We start from the raw sequence: 10,156 nt of genomic DNA, 5'->3' as shown, positions 1-10,156 counted from the left end.
TAATCATCGTCATCACTGCCAAGGAGATGGCATTTCCTGCCTCCTTGTTGAAGTAGATTAGCAGTTATTTTTAACACTCATGAAAATTGACTAGAGACCTGCAAGTTTAGGATACTTAGTTCAATGCAGTACTGTATATATAAAATCCAGTGCTTCTGTTTTATTGCCACATGCCAGCATATGGGGGTGGAGCCAGAGCCAACCCACACCCCCTCTTAAAAATCAAATTAACTATTCAAAAATCATTTCACACTTTGAAGTTAACTATAGTGTCACCATACATTTTAGCCAGCCTAGTTGGAGACAAGATATCATTGCCTTAATACAGTAATTTAATGGAGTTGTCAATTAAACACATAAAAGCAGGGTACAATTTTAAATAATTGTTTGGGGAAAACCTAAAAAAGATGCTACCTAATTTTTTTTTTAATTTATTTAATCATTTTTTCAATACAAACAACTGCAAAAGACACATACAACAAAAACCATAATAACAATAACACAATTTGACAATTCAGATTTGAATACATTTCTCCTTCTTCTTTCTTCTTCTTTGGCGATCACTTATAGCTGAGTAATATTGTCTTCCATAAACACAATTTTAACAATGGGTCCGTAAGTGACTGTGGAGGCCAAATCTGGATCCACACGTCCTTCCACAGTGGTTTCCAGGCGGGAGTTGATCACGGTGTGTATTTGCCAAGCGTGCCTTCCTCTTAGCATGTTTCTCCCTTGCGTCCTGAGATCGAGTTTCTTCAAAGCCCATGACACCGTTGGTAAAGGTGAATACACTGATATACCTATGACTACACCTTTTAAACAATATTTTCCCACCTCTCTCTCCTTCCCCTACTTCCCACTACTATCCGCCTTATCGCTTAAATATTCGTTCCAGATTTCTTCATATTTATCCATTCTTATTTTGCGTCAACATGCAAATCATTCAAATTTCAAATTCTTCCATTTGTAACAATCCAGGACGTTGGGTTTTTATAAATCATTTTAATCCAATTACAATATTCTATAGGGCAGGGGTCCCCAAACTACGGTCCGCGGGCCAGATGCGGTCCAATTGGCCTCCCGATTACGGCGCGCAGCGTGGCGGCGCACTTCCAGATTGGAAAAAAGCGCCGAAAATCGTTTGTGTGCATGCGTATGGGCCTCTCCCGACCCAGAAGAGGTCATTTCTGGTGCACTTCCGGGTCGGGGGGGAGGCCCATACGCATGCGCACAAACGATTTTCGGCGATTTTTCCGACCTGGAAGCACGCCACTGCGCCAGTAAGTGTGTGTGTGCGCATGCGCACGGGCACGCACTCCCCTGCCCTCCGGCCCGCCACGCGATTGGCACTGCGGGCACCGGCCCAAAGCCGGGTAAGTCTGGGGACCCCTGCTATAGGGAAACCAAATTTACATAACACAAACCCTATGAATTCTTTCTGTCAAAAGCCTTTTCTGCATCTAATGACAATATCATAAACTCCTCTTCATCTTTGTTTTAATTTATCAAATCTATTGTTAATCTGATATTATCTGTAGCTTGTCTTGTTTTTATAAAAACTGCCTGATTATTAGGTATCAAGTCTTGAATAACTTTTTGTAATTTTGCAGCCAATATTGCATTCAAAAGCTTTGCATCAACATTAATTAATGATATTGGTCTATAATTTGCACATTTAGTAGAGTCTTGGTTATGTTTTGGTATAATTATTATTAAAGCTTCATTGAATGTTGGAGCAGATATACCTTTATGAGCTATTTCCTCATAGACTTCTAGAAGTCTGGGGACTAGATTTTTGAATATTTTATACCATTCTACAGGAAAACTGTCTGGTCCAGGTGATTTCCCATTCCCCATTGTTTCTATTACATTCTCAATATCTGATTAGGAGTGCTGATAGCATATCTTTTTATATTGGCACCTAAAGATATGTAATGAAAGCACCAGGCGAGCTTCCCTGGGGAGAGCGTTCAACAAACTGGGATATGTTTGGTCAAACAAATAAAGTTACACTGCTTCTGGAGCAGCCTTGATACTCTATGGCTAGGGTCACGTGGGATAAGTAGCAAATTTCATCCTTACCCTAAAGGTCTCTTTACCGGTAAGTGCCCCCCTTTCATTCCCCTTTTTGTATAGGTTGTCATTCACTCCTATGGGGAAAATAGTGCTGTACTTGGGGCTGCTGTAGAGTGGGGACATTTAGGTGCCAAATTTATCACTGCATTCTCATTTCGTGCTGTTTACTTTTTCAGGATCCTTGGAGGTATGTCCTTTACACATTTTTAAAAGATGGTTTTGAAGTTTGAGAGAAGAATTTCAACCTCCATCTATAACAAAATTCCATTCCACATACTAGGTAGGCGATCTACTTCTTCCTCTATACATCTTTTTGCTATTATCAATCTGTAGTTCATTTTATTCACTTGTTTTTGCAAGAGATAAATGCTATTAGTTGGTCCAGAAACAAAGGGTTACCTACAACCTCTACTACAATTGCCACTCAGTATTTTCATGCGACTATAGAAACAAGGGAACAAGCTCTTGGCAAGCAAGAGAACTAATGGCATCATGCAGTTGCAACACTTCTGCCCAAGCATCACTACTAGCCTTGGTCCAGGTGGATATAACATTATCAAACCAACTCTTCTCCTCACTCTTCTTCTTCTTCTTCTTCTTCTTCTTCTTCTTCTTCTTCTTCTTCTTCTTCTTCTTCTTCTTCTTCTTCTTCGCAATGCTGGCTCGGAAATGATTTCGGGAAAATGCTTGCTACCAGAACTATAACAAATTCTTATTTTCATCTGTTATTACTGATTTATAAATTCAGCCAAGTTGATTGTTAATGATTCATTACTAGCTTAAAATTTAAGTCAGTGATAGGGAACCTGTAGTCCTTCATTCTGGTTACAGGTAGGTAGCCGTGTTGGTCTGGATCGAAGTAAAATACCTTAAAGACCAACTAAGTTTTTATTTTGGTATGAGCTTTCGTGTGCATGCACACTTCTTCAGATACAGTGAAATGGAAGTTTCCAGGCACTTATGTAGAGAATTTCAGAAATAGACTGGAAAGAGAAGTTGCTGAATTGCAACTTATCACCAAGCTCAAAACCATGGAGGGACCTGGTTTGAACAGAGATATCGGGTTCTTATCTCATTATACATGATAAGCGATCTTCAGCCATCTCAACCCTTGCTTTTTCATGCAAAACCATTTGCAGTCGTTTGCGGTCATCAACAGCTATCAGTCAGTCAATCACCCATTTCCACCACCCCTCTGAGTGATCCCCCCTCCCCATCCCCACCCCTCCCCACCCTTTCTCTACATAAGTGCCTGGAAACTTCCATTTCACTGTATCTGAAGAAGTGTGCATGCACACGAAAGCTCATACCAAAATAAAAACTTAGTTGGTCTTTAAGGTGCTACTGAAGGAAAAATTTTTTATTTTACTGTAGTCCTTCAGATGCTCTTGGACTACAACTCCCATACCCCTGCTGGCTGAGGCTGATGGGAGTTGGAGTCCAACAACTGGAATGCTGCAGTTTCTCCACCCATGGCTTAGGTCAAAGCATCTCTAGTTTTATGTTAAGAGTTCACATTCCACAGTAGAAAAGTCTCGCAGTAGAAAGGTCAAAAGGTTCTGTTATGATATAACAGCTTTTATCTATTTGTCTGAAGTATACTCAGAATCCATTAATTCTCAGAATCCAGCAGCTCCATGTTGAAATAAACTCTAAAGTGCACTGCTCAATATGGCTAAAAGGTGAATAAGTTAAAAAAATTAAGATTATGTGACTTATCCACATAGAGGGCTACTGTTCGTTGAATGCTAGTTTCAATAGGTCAATTTATCAACAATTTCTATTGAGGAAGACACAGAGCAGGTCTGCAATTTTTCATTTAGCTTGGATATTCAATTATGGTCCTCAAAGTAATGGGTATCTCAGTTCAGAACCATGGGTATTGTCTTGATAAATGCAATGCCGGTTCCTTTGCTGAACTGACAATGTTAAGTTCAAAATACATGTACCATCACCAAACAAGATGGACAAAAACAGCACTTACCACCAGAATCCTTCTGTCTCATCATATATGGGAATAAAATAAATGAAAGCTTTTATTGCTTACAAATGAATACTTTATTTTAAATATATATTATTCTAGTTCTTAAGTCCAGTTAGCCTTGAAAAAAAACAACCAGAAAAATCATGGTTGAGTCAACAAGATGTAAGAGTCAAACACTAAAAAGTGTGTAGAGCTGATATAAAATTCTTCATATACTTTTCTTTTTCTCTGCGCCCCATCCACCCAAGGAAAAGAAGACCACTTTGTTCTTCAAATATTCCCCATCATCTCTTGTGGTGGCTATCATTTCACGCACATCCATGCCCTGGAATGATGCTAGGTGCAAGGCATTGTGGAGGATACTGTTGTGAGTTTGGGGTGGAGGGGGGTGGCTGTATGCCTGAGTCCCTTCTAATTCCCGAATCCAACAAGGATGCAATTGCTGGAATAGCCAGACAAGCTTCTTGATAATAGCCCCCAAAGTATGGGTTGTTAAGGTAACAAAGGAAGTAGTGAGTTAGAAAGTCAAAGGCCAGAGTTGAGTGTTAAGGTGTGAGAGCTAGAAGTGAGAAGGCTGCAGACTGGGGAGCTTGGAGACAGAGCCACTCCTGATCTCTGCTGTTCCTCATTCCAAGGAAACTGATACCTGGGTGCCTGGAATCCCTGAAATCTCACACTTCTCAAAGACTGGGGTGGTGTGCAATAATACAAATAGTGGCCATGCCTACCCCTCTTGCTGCTGCCACTTGCAGTGGCATTTTTAAAAATAGCAACCTTAAGGAAAAAAGAAAGCAGCTTTGCCATGGCCACTGGTAATGGTGAATTCCAAACATGGGAACATGAAATGCCTCTTCACTGGATATTTGATACAATCAATATCTTTAAATAAACTCTTTCAGGTGTAAAAGTAAAGCAACCTACTTAATTATGTTTCAAGCACTCTCCATCACTCTTTTCATTAGAGGAAAGAAAGGTCCCATTTCTTTTTGAAGTCTCAAGGTCTCCTACCAATTTGTCCCTGAGAACTCCATTCCTTTCAGCTGCAACAGAATCACATTGCGTTCCTGCTTGCCCCCGCCTACCTCATAGCCAGATACAACTGAGGCTTACGGTAAATTGGTACTGGCGTGAGGGAATCAAGTATGTTCCTCAAGTGTCCACAGCAAACCAATGTTCTCTCAAGGATATGAAATGAAATAAGGGCAACCTCAATTCCAAAAGCACAGGTGGGCTGGCTATTGTCATGAAGGGCTGAAACCAGCCTTACATGAGGATTCAAGAAAACTTGAAAATGAACTCGTTGCTGAATCTTTGATTGCTTGCTTCCTGGTAATACCTTTCTGATAGATTGCTGATCTAAGTGGAGGAGGGATGTGGAACCTGTCCTGGGCATAGCCAGGGGGGGGGGCAGGGGGGCAGCTGCCCCCCATCAATACTAATAAATACTAATACATACTAATACTAATAAATAAAAATCTGAGGTTCTCCCCCCCCCCAACAAAAGCCTGCTCCCCGCTAACAAAACTCCTACTGCATAACAATATATATTGAGACATCCGTATTTCCTGAGCTGGCAAGGATGGTGAATGTTGAGTGTCTTAAGTCCAAAGCAAAGGACATAAAATCCCACGAGATAACATAAAAGCCTTCTGGACTACAACTCCCATAATTCCTCACCATTGGCCATACTATCTAGGGCAGATGGAAGTTGGAATCCAGAAACAGCTGACGAGCCACAGGTTCCTCATCCCTGCATTAATATGATCAGCATTTACAGTACTACAATCCAGTCAGAGGCCATCTATACCTTCTAATGGGGAACCTCTTGTGCAAACAGGTTTAATGTGTCCTTCCATTTTCCAATTATCTAATACAATGCCTGGTCTGTACATGTGAAACTCTTTTAGAAAGGGTATACATCCTGTCAATCAGTTACGTGGGTGAGGGGGTGAAGGGCTGGATTTAGACGCCTTTACTTCTTCTCCTCCAAATACCTGATTCATGGAGTTTCTTTTTTATAAAGGCCTATCATGAGCAACAAAATGGTTCATTGCATGAGTCTTTGGATCAGCAGCATAGAAACAAAGATAAATTTCTGATACAGTAATGTCTCAATCCATCAAATATGGGACATGTGTGTGTGGAAATCCTCCATCGGAATTGGGCATTACTCAGCTGTTAGTGCAGGGTGTCTGCCGGATGATATTTCTACTAGTATGTTGCTAACTGCATAAAGAGACATTTATAGATGAGCAGGATTTTACTGACACATCTTTTGAAAGAGAATCTCACTGTGGGGTTCCTAATAAACCAGCTTAAGTTACCACACCTATTGATTACATTTTTATCCCAGTGGGATATGGATGGATGTTAGTTTTTCATTTTCTGTTATGATAAAAAAGCCTATGCTGTAACAGCCTGTCTGCTTGACTACTTGTCAAGGAGACTAAAAATCTGTTAAACGGGGGCAACACAATTAGGACATTAACAGAAATGCATTTTTCTTTCTCTGTGTTTATCATACATATGATAGGAAGCTGCCAAATACAGCCAGACCATGCATACATCTAGTTCAGTATTGTCTCTCCTGACAGGCAGTAGTTCTTTCCCAGCCCTCCCTGGAAATGTCACAAATTTTACGCGGGACCTTCTGCAAGCAAAACAGATGCTCTGCCACTGAGATATGGAACCCCCCCCCCCATATTGTTAATAGCTTTGTAAACTGCAATAGCTTTGTATCTTGTTTCATTGTTCTTCCTTTCATTTCCAGCATTGGAAGGTGAATGCTGTTGCTTATTGAAACAAAAATGGCAGCATCCATATACAAGAGGGCTGTATTAGCCATCTTGGGGGAATCCTATTTGCAGAAGTACAATAAATATTCAGGAAAATCCACCCCTTCCAACTTACTTCAATGAGACTGAGCTTGCACAGTGGGCACAGGATGCTGTCTGTTGGGAGCTGCAAAAAAAGATGGAAGAAAGGGGGGAAGGAGCGGGGGATGGAATATCCTGGAGGAAGGTATGGGTGGGTGGCACACTAGACAAGAGCACTCAACACTGCAACATTTTGTTACAGGTTCTATTTGCATATTTTATATCACATTGGTATATTTAATAAGAATTGTTATAAATATACTATATTCAACATATTGCAATTCTTCTGCCCCCACCCCCACGGGGCTCCTCCGTATCATAACTAGTGCAAACTGGTTCAGTGCATAAGTACCGAGTTTCTGGTACAGATGTCACCTCCGTCACAAATGTACTTGGTAGCCTTAGGCAAGCCATTATCGCTGAGCTTCAGCCCTGCATCTGTGATGCGAATGTTCATAATAACAGAGTTTTTAAAAAAGAAAAGATTACTGCAATAGAAGCCGTGAAGTGCTCTGAGCACTTAGGAAAATGTGCTGTATAAATTCCAAATGAGATTATTTCTGCATTAAATAAAGGGATACAATCAAATTTTCCCATTGAAATTCTACCTGGGAGTAATGGAGCTTGCTTCTGAGTAGACATGTAAGAAGGTTACACTATTAGTTAAATTGCACGACGAAATGCTTGTCTTTTTGAAGGCAGCATGGAAAAAAGTAATGGCATTAAAGACTTCAGAAGCAAGCCATCCACAATTTACACAAGGATTAAGAAAACCTGTTGTAGACATTGCATCTATTAGAGCACTAGTCTTCAAGTAGTGGGTCAGGACTAACTAGAGGGTGGTAGCCCGATTCAAGCTTGGTCGCAACAGAAGCACTAACACCATGCAAATGTGTGGTAAAAGATTAAGGAATGGGTTCCAAAATGCATCTTTGGGTTAAAAGTGGGTCCTGGGCCTAAAAGGTTGATGTTAGAGGAGTACATCTTCCCTAACGAATGCTTCTAAATTGTTACGCTAATTTTCAACAACATGTTTTTGAGCAGGTTCTTTCATATTGTGAAGAGTGTTGTTCTCTGCTTCTCTTCATAGCTCAATCCAATATCGTAAACCTCTTAGAAGTCCTAATTGCATTGATTTCACTGCATCTTATTATGAACAGTCGAAAAAACATTACTGAGTTTAGCAAGAGCTATCATCCAACCACTTCAAAGATAAATGAAATACACATATTAAGTATTTCATAGTCTGATGTTTAGACAAATATAAAAAAATGCCCTCAGCTCATGCCCATGATAATCTATAATTCCTAGCGTCCCCAAAATTATTAAATAATTCCATAGGATTTGAATATTTAATATACACCTTATACAACTTGTTTCTTAAGATTTGATTTTCCAGAGGCAAGTCTGAAGAATAATTTCTACTTAATCTCCTCTCTTGACACTAAGACTCTTGGCAAGGGGTATGTTGGCAAGACTGTGTGTCAGTTCTCCTTCACCAGTACAATCTGTATACTCTGTCCCAGTGTTGTTTGGCCTTGGGTCCTCAGATGTTTGTTGGGTCACAGTTCCCATCATCCCTCATCACTGGCTAAGGCTGCTGGGAATGATGGCGGTTGTGGTTCAGCAACATCTGGGGACCCAAAGTTGAACGCTGATTACCCTCAAACTTCAAGCTGGCTCGCTTTGCTTCTCCCTTATCACTACTTCTCCCCAACTGTTGCCCCATTCCATTGTGTCCCCTTCTCTCATCTTCAGTCTCTTTTGATGTCCTTGCAATCTCTGCTTGCAGTTACTCAGCTCTCTCCTGCCCTGAAAAGTTCTTCTAGAAGCCGGATTCTACCTGTGACTAGCAACTTGTCTCCTCCTTTCTCATTACTTCACATCCCCATATTACAATGGAACACTGTGGGAGTGTGGTGGGAGAGAGGGATGGGAAGTTTTAATATGTAAGCAGAAGTCATTCCACAAGTGCAATGACTTCACTGAATTTAATCCACATACAGTGGTACCTCTACTTACGAATAACTCTACTTACGAATGTTTCCACTTACGAATGGAGCTCCGTCCGCCATCTTGGATGTGGTTTAGATAGGATTTTTTCTACTTACAAATTTTTAGATAGGGTTGCTTTGACTTATTAATTTTTTCTCCCAATGCATTCCTATGGGATTCGACTTACAATTTTTTTCAACTTACGAATGTGTGTTCGGAACACATTAAATTCGTAAGTAGAGGTACCACTGTATCCTAATCCCCAGTAGGTATCACCACCTCCTTGTAACCATTGTAGATTCTGTGGTGAAAGGGAGATGATGCAATGTCAATAGAAACACCAAAACAATTCTACTTGTGCCACTTGGGGAAAAGTATAATAAAGTTCAGTCTTCATGTTTTCCTTGTAAAACACCACAATGGATATACTCAAGGCAAAATTTCAATTCACCGAGTGAATCGTATTTGATTCCAAAGAGAGTATTTATTTAAAATGCCAGTGAACTCAACAAATGGTAGTGGTATCCAACTGTGGACATCCGTCCTATTACTTCAAAGTTAATTGACTATTCTCAAATAGATCAGAGCTAAATTGATTCTGCATCCCAATGGGGATAGGGGATGATCTTTCCTTAACTGGAATCCAAAGAACTTAATCTAGCCACTGTCTCTTAAGAATGGTGTTGAGTTTTTGGTTTTTTTTAAGAGGCCTTTTGTCAGAAGAGTAATGTTGAGGAGTGTTAATTGCTTGCATATCCCACTGGAACGAAGTTTAAATATGTGTAAGAGAAATAAATGCATGTTCTTTTCTGTTTATACCCCTGCCTCCATCCACTACTACTTCTGTTGTTTCCCCTGCATTGAAATTTAGGCTGTAAGCTTTGGGGTTGCAAGTTGTCTGCTCATGCTCTGAAAAGCACGAAGAGCATTAATGACACTAAATAAAACCAAACAAAAATAAACTCAAAGCATAAATACATAAAGTATCTTGTTCTGGAACAGAGCATACATTTGAGTCACTATTTATGAAGGAAAGGGCAATGTAGAGACAAATTATTCAGAGGGAAGACTACTTTTTTTTTAAAGAGTTGCTTATTAAACCCAGTTCTACAGTGAAGCACCCTTACAGGATTTCAATGCAAGCTTTTAGGCATGGAAAAGGAACTGGTACCCCTCCATTTTATAGAAATTCTAGAACTGTAGTAAACAAGATGGGTTGCTTCCT

The sequence above is a fragment of the Zootoca vivipara genome, chromosome 7, assembly GCF_965207765.1.
Source record: "Zootoca vivipara chromosome 7, rZooViv2.hap1.1, whole genome shotgun sequence".
Classification (NCBI taxonomy): domain Eukaryota; kingdom Metazoa; phylum Chordata; class Lepidosauria; order Squamata; family Lacertidae; genus Zootoca; species Zootoca vivipara.
This window is presented reverse-complemented; position numbering follows the sequence as displayed.